The sequence below is a fragment of the Pongo pygmaeus genome, chromosome 2 (genome assembly GCF_028885625.2).
Source record: "Pongo pygmaeus isolate AG05252 chromosome 2, NHGRI_mPonPyg2-v2.0_pri, whole genome shotgun sequence".
Taxonomy (NCBI): Eukaryota; Metazoa; Chordata; class Mammalia; order Primates; family Hominidae; genus Pongo; species Pongo pygmaeus.
In genome coordinates, this window is record NC_085930.1 from 52,073,878 (window position 1) to 52,095,487 (window position 21,610).

At 42.5% G+C, this 21,610-nt stretch overlaps 1 protein-coding gene and 1 non-coding gene across 3 annotated transcripts in view; one reads left to right on the forward strand and one right to left on the reverse strand.

Annotated features, from left to right (window-relative positions):
* ARHGAP31 (Rho GTPase activating protein 31) overlaps positions 1-21,610 on the forward strand; it is a 125,422-nt gene that overhangs the window by 35,310 nt on the left and 68,502 nt on the right. The gene's annotated exons all lie outside the window — the stretch shown is intronic.
* On the reverse strand, positions 13,533-13,637 carry LOC129034303 (U6 spliceosomal RNA). Its single transcript, XR_008501808.1, has one exon. It is a non-coding gene; the product is annotated as a U6 spliceosomal RNA (small nuclear RNA).

Sequence of the window (21,610 nt, forward strand, 5' to 3'; positions counted from 1 at the left end):
GCTGGGATAACAGGTGTGAGTCACCACGCCTGGCCTCCCAACTTTTCTTAAAGCCAAATAATCTCAGCTCCTCAATTTTTCTACATAGGTTTAGGGTCCACTCACCTTCTGAGTCATACTCCTCTGAACATTTCAGATTCCTCTGAAACTCCAGTTTACCTATGCCCCTTATAAACTGTGTCCCCAAGAATGGGACATAATGTTCCAGGTGTGGACTGAGGAGTGCAGAGAGTAGCATTCTCCTCCCTCTTTCTAGACACTGTGCTTCTAATGCAGCCTTAGATACATCAATGTCTTTATCAGCCACATCACACTTTGGACATAGTGTGCTTCCTGTTGTCTGCCATAGCCAGGAGGACAATGAGTTGTGTTTTCAGAGATGAAAAAGTGATACTCAAAATGGAAAGTATATTATATGAAATTAAATATAAAATATTTATAAGATTTTTTAAATTGAATGTGGTCTTTGCTTACTACTTTCTCAACTGTATTTATCATTAGAAAGATAGGGGCTTTGGGATCAGACAGGCCTAGGAATGAAAACTATCTTGACCCTTTCTGGTTATGCAGCCTCAACCTCTCTGTACTTCTGTGTTTTCATTTATTAAAGGAGATAATACCCACTTTCCAGGATTGTTGAGGAGAGGAAATGAAACCATGTAGGTAAATGTGTGGCATATGATAAATGCTTTAAATAACTCTTAGAAAAATAATAATCATTATTATGATTCTAAAAGGTAACTATTAGACAATTAAATCACCTATGTTGGAACCTCATGACATGATCATATAGACATCTCATGTACCTTGGAAGGGACCTAAAAGTCGTATGGCAAGCCAGTCTGTCTGAGAATATAGGTGAGTCCAGTGTGCACAGTCCCCAAAGGCTATCCAGAACTAGAGAGTTTAGGGGTCCCTGCCACTTTGCTGCCTTCTAGATCGTGGTGGCCAATGGCCACCAAGCTCATCTTTCTTCACGGTTTATTCTCTTGAGCCACATGTCAATATAGCCTGCATCAAGCTACCTAGAATTGCCCAACATGCCATTTCATGACCAGAACTACACGCACATGCCACAAAAACACCACAGGCTCCTGGAAGTCCTCTGTAAAATCTTTGGAGCCTTTGTGAGTGGGAGCAGCTAAAAACGAAACATTCAGGAGGTATTGAAGGAGAACTAGAAAATATAGAATGCTTATTGCAATGGATCTATACCTGGCTGAGATCCTTTTTTTGTGAGCCTGCAGAAGTTCTGAAAAGAGAAGTTTCTCTTTCTAGTTTTCTCCCCTCCTCCTTTGCAAGGCCCCAAATCCAGCTATCCATAACCTCCTTCCACCGAGTCTCCAGTTATAAACAAAGGCCTCTCACAGGGCCTTCCCACCCCCAGCCAGCTGTATCCAAGGTTACAGTGGGGAACTTCGAAACAGGACTTGGCTCTCAAACAGAAGATGCCCTTCCTGCCCGCTCACAGAGCTCACGCTCATTCCACAGTGCCCAGTGAAAGGACAGACTGTTCTGTGATTGAACCATGAGCGTATTGAGAGGAGTCTGTCTGCAGTGTCCCCACCAAAGTGTTATCCAAGCCTTATTGTGTGAGTCCTCATTGGTGCTGAGAAACCTGGTAAATGAAGACCGTGTCTGGGTAAACAAACAAAGACGCTGAAGAAGTCAAAGTGGAGAAGAGAATGAGTCTGTGTCTATGCGGAGTGAGTTTCCACTATCATCAGTGACTCCATTAGCCAGTTGCTTCATAAAACCAACTAGTGTGGTAGATGTTTCCATTCAATCGTCTGATTGTTTGAACTGATCTAATCACCCCAATTAGTGTTGTGGAGAGAGCCTTCAGGAAAACAGCAAATGAGGCTCAAAGGCAGGAGCTGCAGAATGTAGAGGGTGGGATTTATGTATTTTCCCATGTGCCTCTTCATATCTTTAGTGGATCTATTCAGCTATCCTAGAGAACCCAGAGCTGCCCAAGCTGCAGAGGATGGCATGGCTAGATCTACCATTACAAAGGAGGGTGATGCCGTCGGCTCAGCGTGCGGGCATCATAGGAGAAACCAGCCATCTTGTATTCCATACCAATGGCATGATTATCCCATGACCCAATGGTCTGTGTTGCAGTGGCCAGGAAATCAGGCAGGGTGTGCATTCCTTTGCTGGGATAAGAACCATGACTCCTGGCTCTCAGTGGCTTTGTTTGTTTTTAGGGTTGTTTTGTGGTTGTTTACAGTGTGGATGGTTTCTTTCCACCATCAATTAGTAAACTCTAGTTTTGGAACCATAAACCTGGATTTATTATTATGTTAGAGCTAATTTTCTGGTGAGCCTTAAGCAAGTCACCTCCCCTTGGAATCCCTGCTTTCTCATCTAAACAGTGAAGAAAATGGAGATTGTCTCCAAGTGACTGTCAGCTAGAGCCTTCTGTGGTTCTGTGGGGAGGACCCTTGTCCTTCTTTATCTCTTTATCATTTACCCACACCACTTTGGACAAACTATAACTAAATGGGCTTTGAAATGCTTTTAAATAGACTGTTACATACACATATTATGCATAGGAACAGACCTGTTTTGTATACGTTCGATATATTTATAAAGTGTGTGCCTTTGAAAGCATTAAAAATAATCTCGGCTGTCAAACTCTTGCTTCACCAGGGTGCTTTCAAGCTGGTTTCCTCCTTATCAATGGCTCCTTCAGATCCACCACGCTGCACATTCTTCAGGAGGTGGCATGGCTAGTGGTGGGAGTGAGGTTGTTTATAATCTTTCAGATTAAAATGTCATTGGGTGCTTCTCTGAAACTGCTGACATGGTTCAAATGTCCACTTCTGATGGCCTGCCCTTGGTCAAATGAGTTCCAGGGGTGCTTGGCTAAGACCATAAGGTCCACAAATCCACCCCAGGGTCCCCATGCTAAATAATAAAACATTGTTTCAGCCCTGAGTCACATTTCTGTAGCACTCCATGATTGAGATGAGATAACTAATGTAGTTTTTACATGGTTGTATTTGGGGAAAAAAAGGCGATCAAAATAGACCCTTTAATTACTTTTCTTCTGTGTGTATGTAGAGTATATGTTCTGAACAATTTGAGAGAAAAGAATAAAAATGGAATAGGTTAAGTGAAGCCGTATTAATTACTTTTAGACTTTAAATTTAAAAATACTTTAAATTTTAGACAAAACAGGAAAAAATAAAACTCTGACTCCATGTTGGATTTTGAAAAGGAGTGAGGGAAGAAGGTGTGTATATAGTACCTGCAAACGCTCATAAATATTCATGAGTCCTCGACTAGAATGAAAATCATCAAAAACAGTCTGAATCTAATGACAAAAAGAAAACAGCTCCAAGAGCCCTAAATTCACTATTTCCTCTGGCTTTTAATGTATTCAGGCATAATCACCTCTTCAGCCATTTTGAGGGACTTGAGATTGATAAAATATGATTTAATAAGGACAAAACAATTTTAGCAGGATTATGAAAACCAAGGCTCTATTAAAGTTTGACTCAGAAGAAACCTCACAGGGCAGCTAATCCCAGCCCAACCCAGTACAGGAATCCTGGACCCAGGAGTCATTCAGCTTCTGCTCAGCTTCTGCAGTGCCTGGCTGCCTGCACTGCCTCACTACACAGCCCATTCCCTTAGGTGAAGAGCTCCACAGGACTGAGAGTCCTTTCTACTACTGAGCTGAATAGCACCTCTGTCATTTCTGTCTTTGGGTCCTGTTTTGCTTTCTAAGTCAGAAAGAATATGTTTCCACCTACTTCTGCTTGAAGCCCTTTAATTATTTTAAAAGTTATTACTTCTCCTTTAGATTTCTCTTTACCAGGTTAAATCCGCCAGCTCCTTCAACCATTCTCCAAATGAGCTAGTGTTTAGGTCCTCTGGATTCTCTTCATCTTCCTCTGGATTCCTTGTTTTTTGGTTTTTTTGAGACAGAGTTTTGCTCTTGTCACTCAGGCTGGAGTACAATGGCATGGTCTCAGCTCACTGCAACCTCTGTCTCCCAGGTTCAAAGTATTCTCCTCTCTCAGCCTCCCAAGTGGCTGGGATTACAGGCGCCCGACACCATGCCCGGCTAATTTTTGTATTTTTAGTAGAGATGGGGTTTCATCATGTTGGCCAGGCTGGTCTTGAACTCCTGACCTCAGGTGATCCACCCACCTCGGTCTCCCAAAATGCTGGAATTACATAGGCAAGAGCCACCCCACCGGCCCAATTCCCTGTATTTTAAGATGTGCTTCTACAAGCTGTAGCCAGTCCTCCAGATGTAGTCTCTCTGGAGCAGAGTGCACAGGGATCTCTTTCTCTCTCTCTTTCTCTCTCTCTCTCTCTCTCACACACACACACAGACACACAGGCATGCACGCATGACTTCCAGACCTGTATTGGTACTCACTACTCATGCAGCCTGGCTGAGTGAGCCTTTTTTTGGCAGCTTTGCCCCACTGCTCACTCATGTTGACAAATAGCAGGCAATTGTCATGGTCTTTGTCCCTGACTTCCTGACAGTGCTAAGCAGAGGTCAAGGTACTTTCACAGTGATAATGAGAACTTCCATTTACTAGTCCCTCCTCTGTGCCAAGCACTCTAATTGAAGTATAGCAGATGTTATTTAATTCAACCTATTAGGTAAATACTGCTATCTTCATTTTCCAATTGAGAGCACCAAGGCTCAGTGAGGCTAAATAACTTGCCTAAAGTCATATAGAAGACTAAGGGCCAACTTGGATAAGAGCCCAGGCTCATCAGATTCCAGAGCCCATGCGTCATCTATCGCATATTGCTGCCCTCATCAAAGGTGCTGTTTGTTCCATATGTTGGAAATACTGGACCCAAACAGCCCAACCCAGCATTCTGGTTTGAACCAGCCATGTTTGTCAGAAAGAAATGTTGCTCTTTCTTCTTCAAAAAGGGACTCTGAATTTTCATTAATATTAATTTTCCACTATGAACCTATTATCCTTGTATGTATTCTAACTTTTTGAGAAGATATTTATGTTTTCTAACTGTTGTACATTTCTGGAAGGAGCCAAGGTTAGCAGCTCCCACTAGCATATTACCCAATATGTAAAGGAGCATTTCTTTAGTATCTGAAGTAGTTCCGATTTTGCTGTAGTACTAGAATTTGTTCATTACGTTTACTCCAGCTATATTCTTTTTAAAAGTATTTCATCTTTTCTGAGCTTTTTTCTTAATACATGTGATACATGTTTATTTTAGAAAGTCCTACTTTATTATCACATTAGAGAGATGTCTAGCTTAGATTTGTGTAGCACTCTGCAGCCTTTGTAATCCATGCCTCCCCACACTTTTCCTTCCCAACAGTTATTACCTCCATTGACAGGTGAGCTCAGGGAGGTGAAGTGACTTACCTAAAAATTAGGAGTCAGGAAGAGGCAGAACAGAAGCAGGATAGAACCTAGTTCTGACTCTCACCATTTTATTCCTTTCTTTTCACCATGCTGCCTCTTGGTTCTTCGGGCTTTCAGTTATTACACCTCATTATGAGAAGTGTTTTATGACTGCTACTTTGTGAGAAGTTAAGTACTGAAGTAAAATTGAAATAAGCTGCCAATCCTGCTCATTAAATGTGGTGGGAGGTTTAAATGACACTACCTGCTTTATATTTGGTCTTTGTTATCACCAACAGTCTCAGAGTCACTGATCAACCCTGGCACATGTGCACAGCATCATGGAGAAGGATATGACCCAGATGTGCCCTAGACAGTGCCTCAACTCCTTTAAAGACAAAGAAGAGTGGAATATAGGCTCCTGGAGGGGGACTGATGCCCAGACCCCCTTCCCCCAGGCACAGTGAGACCTCTTGCCCTTCCGGCACCTTGCTGACCTCCCTTAGTGGTGTCCCTGATACTTCATCTCCCGGCTCCCCCCCCATCTCCTGTTTGGCTTGCCGTCTTGGCCCCCACTCCAGCCCCCACCCTGTCCTTTGGCCTGGCTCCTTGGCTCCTTGGCAGGGCTCCTGTCGGACCAGACACTTGCGTGACTGCTGGTGCCTTTGGCTGGGCTCCCTTATCCCTGAAGGCTCTCTTCCTGGCTTCAGACCCTCACTGGGAACACAGATGCTGCTTCTGGAAACATCCAAACAGTAGCTCTCAGCTCCCTGGTGAGATGCTCTTGACAAAGGCCAAATTGCGATTAGGGAGCTTCAGTCTTGGGGCTTTGTGGTCCCCTCGAAGTCATGCCTTCTGGGCCCATCTTCAGGTAGGGTGACCCATATAATTTATCATCCAAGTTGGGGCACCTTAAGAGTAGAAGGGAGTGCTGTTAATAATTTCATCTGCACGATAGGAATAAACAAGGACCATCCCTGGCCAGCGGGGATATATTCCAGGTTGTAGTCAGCCTGACTCTCCCATTGAACAACAAAGGTCCATGTTTATTGGAGGCTGACTCTGCACCAAGCACTGCACTAAGCACTTTACAAGCATGCATTATTCATTTAATTCTTACAATAATCCTATATGTGTAATGTTGCCCTTATTTTACAAAGGAAGAAACTGAAGCCCAGAGAAGTTAAGTAATTTGCTTGAGGTCACATCAATTAAGTGGTAGGCCCTAGTCTGACTCTAAAGCCTTTACTTTTCAATCCTCCTTTTGGGTCCTGACCAGTAAGATAAAGGAATCAATAGAAATGAAACCCTTCAGTAGGGAGACAATGGAGATAGTCTGCAAATTAAAAATGAGTTATGCTGTAGAAGAACACTTGTATGTTGATTGCTCAGAATTTGAAATTCATTTTCCCATGGGAAAAAAAAAAGATCTAAAATGGTGGTTAGGCTCCAAGCCCAGCCAACAAAAGTCTATGCAGACTGTAATTTCACTGTGGCCTACTCCTCTATGTAATACTGAACTGGCATGGGAAGCAGAAGCCATAGATTTCTATCATAGTTCTTTCACTACTGGCTATGTGACTTGAGACAAATTATTTAATCTGTCTGAGCCTCAGTCTTATCATCAAAATTGAGATAATGTCTAGCTTCTAAAAAGTACAAGAATCACAGGAGATAATGTACATAAAGTCTTTTTAAAAATAGCACTTATCACACTGTAGGAACTGACCACCATTTATGACATTGCCAGAACGCAAGCCAAGTTTTGGAGAATCCTAACCCCGGTCCTCAAAGTGGAGACATAAACTCCTATGGGATGGATGGGGTAGCAGGAGGATGGATGACCAGGCCAGGGCAGGCCAGGGGACGTCTGTGGAAATGCGTTCTCCTTGGTGAAGCCAGTGGCGCTGTGAGAAACATAGGAAGAGAATGGTATCCGGGAGGAGAACACAGGCTTCCACAGGGATTTGGGGCCCAGTTAGGCGAAGAGGAGTATGTGGCAGCCACACAGCAGTGGGGGTCTGCACTCTGAGGAGCAGGGGCATTGGTCTGTGGCTGCAAGGTAAGATAGCCTCGGGGGCAGGGTCTCCACAGCTGTCAGAAGCTGTTCTGGTTTTGGGGTTGGAAGAGCAACAGACATTTCTACCTAGGGATTGTTCATGGTTCATGAATACAGCCACTCTGCAAATGGGCATCAACAGCTGCCCGAGAGCACAGGAAATCTAGATCCTGGGTTGAGTTTAAAAACTGGTTCTGGCCAGGAGCGGTAGCTCACACCTGTAATCCCAGCACTTTGGGAGGCCAAGGTGGGTGGATCACTTGAGGTCAGGAGATCGAGACCAGCCTAGACAACATGATGAAATACCCTCTCTACTAAAAATACAGAAAAATTAGCCAGGCGTGGTGGCAGGTGCCTATAATCCCAGCTACTCTGGAGGATGAGGCAGGAGAATCGCTTGAACCTGGAAGGCAGAGGTAGCACTGAGCCAAGTTCACACCATTGCACTCCAGCCTGGGCAACAAGAGTGAAACTTGGTCTCAAAAAAAACAAAACAAAACAAAAATACTGGTTCTGAGTAAGAAGTCTACAGAAGATTCATTTAACTATATAAAAGGTTTTATTTCATTTGAAGTGGCTCTTGACTTCCTAAAATGGGTATCACCTTATTTTTCAAATTCTTAAAATTTCTTATAAGTCCCAAATTAGACTTTTCTCTACACATTAGCAATTTACATCAGCCAGTCACTAGATGGGCCATAGTGTAGATCTACACTGACCATGTCAGCTGGGATGTACCATCATGCAGCAGAGGGAGAGGGACACCTTGCATACCCAAAATAAGGGGATGTGTCGTCAGCAGAAAAGTTAAAAATGACAATAAACCCAAGAGTGGGTTTTAATCACTAAGCACTGGTAATTCTAATATTGACAGTGATAAAATATTCCTCCCCGCAAAATCTTTTGTCAGTCAAAGTTCTAAACAATTGCTGCATTTACGCTGGTTTTATTTTTAATTTTATTGAGATATGATTAACATACCACACAGCCACCTATTTAAAGTATACAAGTCAATAGTTTTAGTATAACCACAGAGCTATACAACAATGACCACAATCAATCTTAGAACATTTGCATCACCCTCAAAAGAAACCCCATACCCATTAATAGCCATTTCCCATTCCCCCACCTTCCCACCTACTCCCCCAGCCCTAAGAAACCCGGAATCTAGTTTCTATCTTTATAGATTTATCTATGCTGGACACTTCATATGAATGGAATCATCTGGCTTTTTGTTTCTGGCTTCTTAACATTTACAGTGTTTTCAAGGGATATCCACATTAAAGCTTGTGTTGGTACTTAAGTCCTTTTTATTACCTAATAATATTTTATTCTATGGATATACCACAGTTTATCCATTCATCAGTTGATGGACATTTGAGTTGTTTCCACTTTTTGGCTGTTGTGAATAATGGTGCTGTGTCCAGAATTGGTGAGTTCTTGGTCTCGCTGACTTCAAGAATGAAGCCGCAGACCCTCACAGTGAGTGTTACAGGTCTTAAAGATGGTGTATCTGGAGTTTGTTCCTTCTGATGTTTGGACATGTGCAGAGTTTCTTCCTTCTGGTGAGTTCGTGGTCTCACGGACTTCAGGAGTGAAGCTGCAGACCTTTGCGTTGAGTGTTACAGTTCATAAAGTCGGCGCGTCCAAGTTGTTCATTCCTCCCGGTGGGTTTGTGCTCTCGCTGACTTCAGGAGTAAAGCTGTAGACCTTTGCGGTGAGTGTTACAGCTCATAAAGGTGGCACAGACCCAAAGAGTAACGAGCAGCACAACTATTGCAAAGAACCAAAGAACAGAGCTTCCACAATGTTGAAGGGGACCCAAGTGGGTTGCCACTGCTGGTGCCAGTGGCCTGCTTTTATTCCCTTATTTCGCCCCACCCACATCCTGCTGATTGGTCCATTTTACAGAGAGCTGATTGGTCCATTTTACAGAGTGCAGATTGGTCTGTTTTACAGAGTGCTGATTGGTCCGTTTTTACCGAGTGCTGATTGGTGCATTTACAAACCTTTAGCTAGACAGAAAAGTTCTCCAAGTTCCCTACCTGATTAGCTAGACACAGAGCACTGATTGGTGCATTTACAAACCTTTAGCTAGACACAGAGTGCTGATTGGTGCATTTACAATCCTTTAGGCAGACAGAAAATTTCTCCAAGTCCCATCCCAACCCAGAAGCCCAGCCGGCTTCACCTCTCAGTGCTATGAACATTTGGGTACAAGTTTGTATGCAGATATATGTTTTTATTCATTTAAGGTCTATATATGCCTAGGGCTGGAATTGCAGGATCATAGGGTAACACTGTGACACTGTATTGACATTTTGAGGGACTGTGAGTTTTAATAATATATATGTGAATATATTTAGTATATTAGTACACTTTTATTATTTATCCTTTAATAAACATGGATTAGTACATTTTCATTCCTTGTCCTTTAATAAATATTGTATCAACATGGATGTTACTTGGAGAACTCCTACTCATAGTGACATCCATGACCAGGTAACACAAGGGTGTTACATGGATGTTACTCCTAGTTGAGCCCCAAGCCATGTCCACGTAACACATGGACTCAACTAAGTGTTCATTTAACAATTAGCTCATACTCATTTAAGTAGTTTGACCTTGTTTCAGGTGCAGTGTGTGTTTCTAGCTCCTGTGGTACTACATATTCCTGCATTTAATCAGTAGATGTGAAATAAACAAAAATAGCACAGTAAATACAGAAAGAATCAGAACTTGTCATTATATGACCACTTGAGGTTTTTATTTGTATTTTAAACTTAAAACAGTGACATAGGATGCAGACTTGAAGGTATAATATTTTTGTTTCATAAGTACAAATTTTAGTTCATACGTGACATATTTTACTGAACTTTAATATCTTTAAAGTAGAATTCTTTTTTTTTCATTGAAGCTCAGAATTCAAAGCTAAAAAATAGAATTTTATTCAAGTTAAGCTTGGAAAGAGTTTTAGTTTTATTTTAAAACTAAAAAGCAAAATCAGAAAATACCAATGATTGCTGTTATTGCATTATACACTTACTACTGAACATAAATCCATTCTGTAGAGGACAGTAGCATTAAAAATCACATGTTCCAGATGTCAGATATGCTAGGCCTGCCACTGTGTATGAACTTGTACAAAATGACCAAGTTATTTAGGAAATATTTCTTGCATTGAGTAAGCTTAAATTGACAGAAGAAAATGGAAACAGATTGGCAGAGTGGAAGGAATTCCTGGCTAAGTTATATGTTTAGGTAGCAGTTCAGAGTCATGAATTACTTGGGTATATCAAGATTGAATGAGAAGTGGAAATTTGGGGAGTTTGAATAAGAGGGTAAACCTGGCCTAGGTCTGGAGTAGGAAGCAATTTGAGATTCTCAAACAAGACAGCAACTTTGGTGGGGGAGAGCTAGAGTTTCATCATTTTGGCAGCAACACACAGCCTGAGTGGGAACAACAGAAGACCACAATGAAAGGCGAATTATAAAGTTGGTCAATAATTTCAGGCATTAGCTAATGTCATTCTCTTTGAGGGTAGCAGTTATGGAGAAGGAACGAATCAAAGAGATCTTATAAACAACACAGTAAAGATGTCTATTTTTCCCTAAGCTGACTATAAGTTTAATGCAATTCTTATCAAAATCCCAGCAAGATTTTTTTTGTGGATATAGATAAGCTTATTCTAAAAGCTTATTCTAAAAAGGCCCTAAAATAGCTAGAACAGTCTTGAAAAAGAAAGATAAAGTGGGAAGAATCACTCTACCCTGTATTAAGGCCTAGTATATAGCTACAGTATGAAGGTGGTGTCCTATTAGCAGAAGAACACATAGATCAATGTAACAGAATAGAGAATCCATTAACTCCCCCCTACCCCCCACAACTCTGACCCCACACAAGTACAACCAACCAACTTTTGACAGAGTTGCAGAAGCAATGCAATGAACGAAAAAGAGCATTTCCAAAAAATAGTGCTGGAACAACTAGACATTCCTAGGCCAAAAAAAATGAACCTTAATGTATACTTTATACCTTATATAAAAGTTAGCTCAAAAGAGATCACCGTCTGAAATATAAAATGCAAAACTATAAAACTGTTAGGAAAAAAAATTAAGGAAAATCCTTGGAATCTGGGCCCAAGCAAAGGGTTCTTAGACTTGACACCAAAAGCATGACCCACAAAGGGAAAATTGATCAATTGGACCTCATCAATGTGAAAAATGCACTCTGCAAAAGACCTTGTTAAGAAGTGAAACAATCAGATAGCGAGAGGAAGAAAATAGTTGCAAACTGCACATCCAACAAAGGACTAGTATATGGAATATATTAAAAAACTTTCAAACCTCAGCAGTAAAAAACAAACACTCTAATTAGAAAATGTGCAAAAGATATAAGCAGACATTTTATCAAAGAAGATAGACAAATGGTAAGCACACAAAAAGATGTTCATCATCATCAGTCACTAGGGAAATGCAAATTAAAACCACAATGAGACACATGTCATTTGGTCATTTCTAATTTGGCTGGGCCACAGATTTGTGGCACACACGAAGGGTCTAGTGTCTAGAAGTTAATAATTTATCCAGTAAAAGAGCTTAGCTGATGCCAATGGCTGTCTCTTAAAGTGGCTTGTTCCCTTCTCGTTTTGTCATCAAGTGTTCTGATGGTATTCCTAAATTTGAACATCCACAAAGGTCTCCAGAGGTAGCTCTCCCAAATGCCACATCTAAGTCTAGCAGGATTTAGTGACCAATTAGATATAGGAGTAGCTCAAGTGTCTTTGAAAATTAGCACCCTTTGACCTTATGTGGGGCAGAGCCTAGGCCACTTGCCAACTGTGTGATGTGACAAGACACGTATTTCTTTGAGATTCAGTTTCCTCCTCTTAAAAGGAGAATGACAGTTCTTCCCTTACAAGGTCTTGTAAGAATTAGATCAAACACCATGGATATGAGGTACCCAGCCTAATGCGCAGTGTGGCTGTGGGTGCTGTTTCCATACACAAGCCAAGGCTGTGGTCTTCAGGAAAGATTTAAGTGAGTCTCTTTCCGGAGTGATTTAATTTTGTTGACCATGTGGCTGAGAATATCTGAAAAAAATCCCAAATCTATTATTCTGCGTTGCTATTCTCTTAAGTATGCTAATGTTTGTCCGAACACATATCTTGTTTTTTTCAAAACACAAGATCACTTTACTATACCCGACTTCTTCCCGTGGTCATTCAGCTGGCCAGAGGAGCTGAGCAAATGCCTGCATGAGCTTTCCTTCAGTGTGTGCATTAGCATGGGAAACATCATGGGAATTTTTTTTCTCACCCAGCGGAGCCTGTACAGAGAAGGTACCCATAAATATTTGCTGAATGAGAAAAATGAATGAGTCTTGATGCTATAGAGGAGTTGGGAGTCAGGAGTCCCCATATATTCTCTTAGCCAGGAAGATATTTGGAGTCAAGGACAGCAGATAGTCAGGGAGGTAGGGCACATAGTTTAGTCTAAGTAGAGTTAGACAGATGGTCATAAAGGGGTGGGGAGGAGAGGGTGCATCCAACTGAGGAAGCCTGGAAAAGCTTCAGTGAGGACATGACATTCATGGTTGTCTTAAGCTGGCGTTGCTGTTGCTGATGATAATAATAATAGCAAACTAGTAGGTAACACTTTTTATGTCAGGCACTGTTCTAAGTGCTTTCCACGGGTTAACTCATTTAATCTGCTCAGCAACTCTGTGAGGGAGTTACTATTATTCTCCTAATTTAACAGATGGGGAAGCTAAGGCACCAAGAGGTTAAGAAATTTGCTCAAGGTCACATAGCTTGTAAGAAGAAAATCTTCCTAAAATTAGCATTATGAACCCTTGCAATATGGTTCTAGGGAAGCCAAGGGAGTTCCATCTGCTCTGATAATAGTATGACTCCTATCTTCTTAAATATGTATCTATAAACATGAGTAGTTGGACTTCACAGGGCTACTATATATACTGTTGTTGCACACTTAGAATGGTCGTAGTAACTCGCAGTAAAAAATGCATCACTGATACTATGTAACAACCAAAAATCTGTGTGTAAGACATTCCTGCTACCTCTCAGGGGTCTCCCAGACATCCTCTCACTTTTTTTTTTTTTAATATGGAACACTTCGTGAAATTTCATGTCATCCTTGTGCAGGAGCCATGCTAATCTTCTCTGTATGGTTCCAATTTTAGTATATGCACTGCCCAAGTGAGCATGCCTCTCACTTTCTGACATGAGACTTAGAAGTTCTGGGCACTCCTAAGATGTTGATCAAAATCATAGCAGACCACAGGTCACAGCTTGTACCTAACCTGGTCCCCACCACTTTTTTATTAAGATCATGGTTGTTTTACTTGTTCATATTCATGGCCACATTCCTCAAAATAGAGTCCCTCTCTGTTTCACAACCTGCTGCCCTGTGACTCTCTGTGTGTGTTTGTGTAACAGAATGTGTGTTATGGTTGTGTGAGCTTTGAAAGAGCAGTTATAACCTAGGCCCCCCAATGATTTTTTGTTAATGAGCCCTGCATCCTCATCCAGTTCTAGCAATGCTTTGCTAAAAACAGACTGAGGTCATTCATGTGTAAATGGAAATACACCAAGAAAAAAATTAATACGAAATGTCCATCAAGATCAAAAGAAAAAATAAATTTCTCAATGGAATACTCAGGGCTATGCAGAGACCATTGGTTACTGCTGCTTCACATATAATTGAAAGTCAGAGCATGTTTCAGTAAGGTTCTTAAAAAGGCTGGGACCAACCAGAGGCTGTGATTTGAGAATCCCACAAGGATGACTGCCCCCAAAACTGGCTGGATCCTGAATTACACAGGGAATATGTACCACCAAAAACTGTAATAAATGCCAAAAAAATAAGTAAGAGCCTCAAGGCCTATGGAACTCAGGGCCTAGAACCAAAACATTTTCATTTAAAGACAAATACAGGCCGGGCACAGTGGCTCATGCCTGTAATCCCAGCGCTTGGGGAGACTGAGGTGGGCGGATCACCTGAGGTTGGGAGTTCAAGACCAGCCTGACCAACATGGAGAAACCCCATCTCTACTAAAAATACAAAATTAGCGGGGCTTGGTGGTGCATGCCTGTAATCCCCACTACTCGGGAGGCTGAGGCAGGAGAATTGCTTGAACCCAGGATGTGGAGGTTACAGTGAGCTGAGATTGCGCCATTGCACTCCAGCCTGGGCAACAAGAGTGAAACTCCGTCTCAAAAAAAAAAAAAAAAAAAAAAAAAAGGACAAATACACACAATGTTGTAATGAAATTAGCATCCATGAACTATTTGATCACAAATTATAATTTGATGAATTTTTCAAAATCAAAAATATATAAACATGTCAGAACAAATCATTCTCCTGATTATCATTGACAGGTGAGTCTACAGAAATAAATGTAGACCTTAGAATGACACATTCATTTGTACATTCAATCGTGCATTCATCCAGGGCGTATTTATTGAGCTCCTAGTAGGTGCCAGGGGGAACTCTGAAAAAAGAGCAGTATAGAAAGCTGGTTAAGAGTGGGGTTGGGAGTCAGAGAGACTGGGCTTAAATACCTGCCCCACCATTTTACAAACTGAATGATGTTCGGCAAGGGAATAAACTTCCCTCAGCCCCTGATTTCTCAACTGTAAAATGAGGACTGTTAAACTTGCCTTGCAAGGTTGGATTGGATGAAGTAATATATGTGACATACTTAGCCCAGGGCCTGGCCCACAGTAAATGTTTGAGGAAAAGGGAGGAGCCAGGGGAGGTGGTACTCTAACAATTCATACTTCCTAAACTCAGAGATACCCTGGCATCTTCCTCTTCGCTTTTCTAGAAGAGTGCTCCAAAGGTACATCCCCCTGCCCCAGCCCATCCACATATTCATACCATCAAAAATGTGGCTGGTAGCCAAGGAGCAGAGCCACCAGGAGGTTCATGCAGAGGCAGTCTTAGAAGACAAAGACACCAATGGGAAGGGAAAACCTGATGAGGATTTCAAGGCTGGCTTCATCCTTGCTCTCCCTTTTCTCTCTGAGGCCAGGTAAGAAAACAGCTTCCCCTTATCTCTGTAGGACGAGGAGCTCAGGGACACTCCTGTACCTCTAGAAGCCTCTTAACCCATTGGGCAGTTTGGCTCCCTGACACACTGACATCTGCTGCTGCCCATCCTTTCTCAGTTCCTCCTACTGGTGGAAGAAGCTAAATCATGAGAGGTGACCCACGCGTAGGCCTAAGGTTGGCCCTGGAGGGCAAATGGAGTCAGGGAAAGATTTGTGGTTGTGGCTATGTGAGTGTGATACTGAGAGGGAGCACTGCTGCTGGCCGGGGGCCGCAAAGAGTGGGAAAGGAACTCAGAGACAGAGTTGCCACATTCAGCAGATAAAAATATTAGACCCTGGACTAAAATTTGAATTTCAGATCAACAACAAATCATGTTTTAATCTATGTCCCATGCAATACTGGGGGCATACTGATACAAAAAATTATTCATTATTTATCTGAAATTCAAATTTAACTGGATGTTCTGTATTTTATCTGTCAACTCTAATCAGAAAGGGAAGGAGGAGAACATCCACCATTTTCCCCGTGTTTCCGTCTGAAACCAGGTAGGACACAGTATCTCTGAAGAGTCCACCCATTCTGCAAGTACACCCTCATATGGCTGCAGCCTGTATCCCAGTCTCTTTGAGGAGACATTGAGTCAAAGTCCCCACTGTGCAGGGCATGGTGCTGGGTGCTAGGAATACAGAGGTGTACAACAGCCCCTCACTTAAGGACCCACTCACTAATGGAGGACCAAAGCCCAATGGGACAGTAATCACAATTAAAATAACAATAGCAATTGTTAATATTTATTGAGAGCTTATTGGGCCACTGTTCCAAGCACTTCATAGATTATTTTATCTATGTTTTTGTTTTGTTTTATTTGTTTGTTTGTTTTGTTCTGTTGCCCAGGCTGGAGTACAGTGGCATGATCATGGCTCACGGCAGCCTCAACCTCCCCCCATCTCAGGTGATCCTCCCACCTCAGCCTCCCAAGTAGCTGAGACCACAAGCATGTACAACCACCCTGGCTAATTTTTACCACCCTATGAGGTAGATTATATTGTTAGCTTCAGTTTTCAAATAAGGAAACTGAACCTGGTAGGTAAGGTAACCAACCATACAGTTTTTTTTACCTGAATTGAGATGTGTTTTGTTTATTTTTATTTCTAAGAGAAATTTCACTGCTGATGGGATTTTTTTTTCTTTTTTCTTTTTTTTTTGAGGCGGAGTCTTCGCTCTGTCGCCCAGGCTGGAGCGCAGTGGCACAATCTCAGCTCACTGCAAGCTCCGCCTCCCGGGTTCACGCCATTCTCTTGCTTCAGCCTCCTGAGTAACTGGGACTACAGGTGCCCGCCACCATGTCTGGCTAATTTTTTTGTATTTTTTAGTAGAGACGGGGTTTCACCATGTTAGCCAGGATGGTCTCGATCTCCTGACCTCGTGATCCACCCACCTCGGCCTCCCAAAGTGCTAGGATTATAGGCGTGTGCCACCACGCCCGGCCCAGTGGGATTTTAAAAAAAATTTTTTAGAGATGTGTATTTAAGTGAAAGGGAGCACAATCCATAACTACACAGAGCAGCAGGTGTCCTCTGGAGCTGCCCCAGCACACTGGAGTTATGGCATTCTGCTTACAGGAGGCATGCCTGGTCTCAGTGGTAGGAAGTGGCAGTGGGAGGCTTTGAACCGAGGCAGAATGGCTCCAGAACTCATGCCCTTAATCAGGAACAGTAAGAGAGGAGACTGATCAACAGGCACTTCCTCCCACTGTACGCTAAGCTCTTGGGGATGGGGCCTGCTGTTTTGCTTCCCACTGTGTCCTTGAAACCTAGCACCCAGCACCCAGTACCCAAGCATAGAGTGGGTGCCAAAAAGCACTTGATGAGCAAATGAAGCTGGGAAGTCTTTATGGAGAGGGTAGGATATGAGCAGAGCTTGAATAATGGAGCGGACCTCTACAGGGACCCCTTTCTCTTCCTGGCTCTGTCCCTCTTTCCAGGTGCTTGAGGCAGGATCAGTGAGAGAGGGCCATTCAATGAGCTGTGTACATGACTGCAAACCAAATCTCTGGGACATAAAAAGGTGACACCTATTCTAGAAACTAAGTCATGAAGGGCTCTGTTAGCCCTAACTTGACTCTTTTACATGGACACTCAGATGCTCACTGCCTGCCCTCTCCAGTGCAGATCCTATAGATTTAGAATCCGTCACATTTCCTGCATCCTGACCAGTTGACTGCCCTCTGTTGGGTCCTGTAGCACCAGTGGTACTGTCTTCTGGATGAGCTGACCCCCAGGGAAGTCTCCTCAACTTTCATCTCCTTAACCAGCTCAGGACTGCTTTCCTCTGTGTTCCCACCAGGGGCCCTAGACTGAGGCTACCCACTCCCAGCAGCTCTGACTGCACCCACAAAGCCTGCTACTTCCATCTCTTCAGTGAATTTAAGCCTACAACAATCTACTGCAAGCCTACACCCTCTTTAAACAGGAATCACGAGATCTTTAGAACAATAAACAAACCCCTCCTTCTTGCTGAGGATCAGCTACTCACTATTTAAGAAGAGAAAACAAATTTATAGAAGGGGAGAGACAGCCTCTGGCAGCTGGCTGTCCCCTCTCTCCAGAAAGATATCATTAAACCCAGTGACTCCTGTCTGACAGCTGTAGAATGAACAAGGAAGGGCTCTCTCTGGCATTTTTGTTCCACCCACGATTTAACTGCTTGTAATTGAACTAACTAGACTGTAAACTGAGGTTATGGTCAGTGTCTTATAAGTATAAGCTACTTCTTTGAATCCCTAAAGTCTAGCACGGTGTTTTACTTGTGGGAATCCAATAAACATAATTAATTTGAGCTGACTGCTAAGGGTGTGTCTAAGCTTAAATATTCTAAATTACTTCTGACACCAAAGTGCTAGTTAGTCTGGGGCAGAAAGAAGCCCACGTACTTAAGCCCTAATCCTGAAAATCAGAGAAAAAAGGAAATGTTAATCACTTTTCAAATCACTCTGGTCCCCTTGTCTCAGTCTCCTTCCAACTCTAGGGCTTTGCTGCTGTCAAGCTGGGTGACATTAGATAGGTCCCTAAACTTCCTGGGTTCTTAATTTCCTGGTGCTGAATCAGGCAGGTTCAATACAATGATCTGACGGTCTCTTCCAACTCTGACATTCCAGGATTCTGGTTGACCAAAAAGTGGAGAGCAGGGATAGAGTATGGAATGGATACTTGGGGGCGGGGATGGTGTCGCTGGGAAGGAGAAAATAAATATAGATCTGGGAAGAGACAAAAAGCTCAAGAGACTAGGGTACACTTTGCCATCCCTTCAAAGGCTCACTGTGCTCTCACTAACATGGTGTCATCCGTCACGTCCTACATGGTGTCCAGCTGATGCCCATCCACCTGGGCCCAGCCTTTTCTTCCACTCATTCCTCTATGTATGTGCTCTGCCTTCTTCCTGGCACTGCCCAAGGCACAAGGAAATGACCAGACTATAAACTGTGGCCAAGGGCAGTGTCTTGTAAGTTGAGTAAGACAGACATAGCTCTGCATACAGTTTACGGAATAGAGGAAAGGCAGATGTTTTAAAACAAAACAACTCAATTAAGTAGTAATAGCGAACCCACTGATTTAAGACTGTGTCAAGTATTCCCTACTCTTGGAAATCAGGGAAGGCTTCCCAGAGGAGGTGACCAGGAGATGGGTCACCCCATGCCTAGATCACTTCCCAGAGGGTCTTTCTGTCTCTAAATGATCCTGACAGAGCTTTTAAAACACCAGTGCCTTCACGGAAGCTTTACAGTGGCCTCCTTGGGTACAAGCTCAAGTAGAGATTCAGTCTCCATTTGAAACCTCTTCCTGGCTATTGCTCCCAGGACAGGCTGTTGTCCTTGGGTGCCCAGAGTGCCCTGGATATATCTCTGACACCTTCTATGTACCCAAGAAAAGGGATTAGAATATGAGCCTTACCTTGTGAAAGCTCACCATCCCTGGGCTACCCTTGAATCAGATCTGACCACTGACATTTTCAGTAGCAAACGACTGAAAATTCTAATTCTGAAGCTCTTAAAGGGTGAGGAGAGAATAAGTCAGAAATTAAAAGCAAAAGAGATCTGTTTGATATTCAGATTCTCTAATTCTAGAAATAAGAGTGTCTGTATGATAAACTAGCATTCCCTTTGCTAGTTGTCTGTGTCCTTTATATCAGGGGTCCCCAAGCCCTGGGTTACAAACCAACACCTGTCTGTGACCTGTTAGGAACTGGGCTACACAGCAGGAGGTGACTGGCGGGCGAGCCAGCAAAGCTGAGCTCCACCTCCTGTCAGATCAGTGGCATTAGATTTTTGTAGGAGCCTGAACACAATCATGAACTGCACAGGCAATGGATCTAGGTTGCAGGCTCCTTGTGAAAATCTAATGCCTCATGATCTGTCACTGCATATATTACATGTAGTAACATATACATGTATTTACATTACATATTACAATGTAATAATAATAGAAATAAAGTTCACAATAAAGGTAATGTGCTTGAATCATTGCAAAACCATCCCCCTGACCCTGGTCCATGGAAAAATTGTCTTCCACGAAACTGGTCCCTGGTGCCAAAAAGGTTGGGGACCACTGCTTTATATATTATTTATGACTGTCTCCTCCTATAAGGAGGTGCCCACATATTTGACAGTAATCCTTTGTATCATCTTCATCATCGAGCCTTAATCCTAAAGAGAGTTGTCTCCTGGTACTCAAAGGGAATTGGTTCCAGGACCCCCATGGATACCAAAATCTATGGATTGTCAAGATCTTGATATAAAACGGTGTAGTATTTGCATGTAATCTATGCACATCCTCTCATATACTTTAAATCATCTCTAGATTACTTATATCTAATACAACATAAATGCTATGTAAATAGTTGTTACACTGTATTGTTTAGGGAATAATGACAAGAGAAAAAGCCTGTACGTGTTCAGTACACACACAGCCATCCTTTTTTATTCTGAATATTTTCAATCCTCAGTTGGCTGAATCCAAGGATGCAGAACCCACAAATATGGGTGGCTGACTGTATATCTGGTGAAAATTACTTCTAAAGACAGTGCTGAGAGCAGAGGTATAACAACTGTGAGTGAGAAGAGGAGTAAGCAGGTTTGGATAATTGCAATATCTGGCCTCTGAAATGAACGCTGGTTCCCCATAGGAGGCATTTCAGAGAATACTAAATAATTTTTGAGCTGCAAAACTTCAGGATAAAAGCTTGAATATCATCACCCCTTGCTGTTTTAACAAACCACAAGTTGCTACTATTTTTTGCCTGATTTTATATAAGGAATAATATATTATCTATAAAGGTAAAAGTGTAATCTCTCTGCAGAAAGCATATCTTTTTGTTGGGATCTGTCAGAGATATGGAGAGAAAATTGAGGAAGAGGCCAATGTGAGTTTCCAAAATATTTTACATCTTATCCCTCAAGTATATTCCCTGGGGCAAAACAGAAGCTCATAGAAATTCAGATATCTTGATTTGCACGTAAAATAAGTGTCCAGAAACCTAGACACTGCAGCAGAGCTTGGTGTCCCATTTTTGGTGAGTTATTCTATTTGAGGTTACAGTAAAAGCCCTTGGGAGGACTTCTCTGGGCTGGGTTCTGAAGAACACAGGAGAGAAGCATCTCCTGGGGACAATTTCCATCCTGGACAGAGAATGCAAAGGCAGAAGGGGTGTTCTGAAGAGAACTGTGGGGAGTTTACGTGATTAGAGAGGGTGATGTTGGGGGAGGGGTCACGAAGAACTTAGCATTCCTTGCTATAGACAAACAATTAGATCTCTGTTTTCAAAAGCTCATTGGAGCAGCTGGCAGGCAGCTGGATTGAAGAGACTACTGGAGTCCTGATAACAATGGGCTGCCCCTCCTCCCTGGCCTCTTCAATTGCCCCATGAGCCTCTCCCAAATTTAACAAACTATTTAAAGAAGATCTCCAAGTGTAGTCCTGAGAATTTGCAGGGGAATCTCCTGGAGTTTGCACTCTTCTTAAGCTCCTGGGAGGCCCTTTTGCTCAGAAATATATGAGAACCTCCAGGAGAATGGTTTCTGGGCAGGCTTCCCTGCTTGCATTTCCACTGTTGAGAATGGTCATCT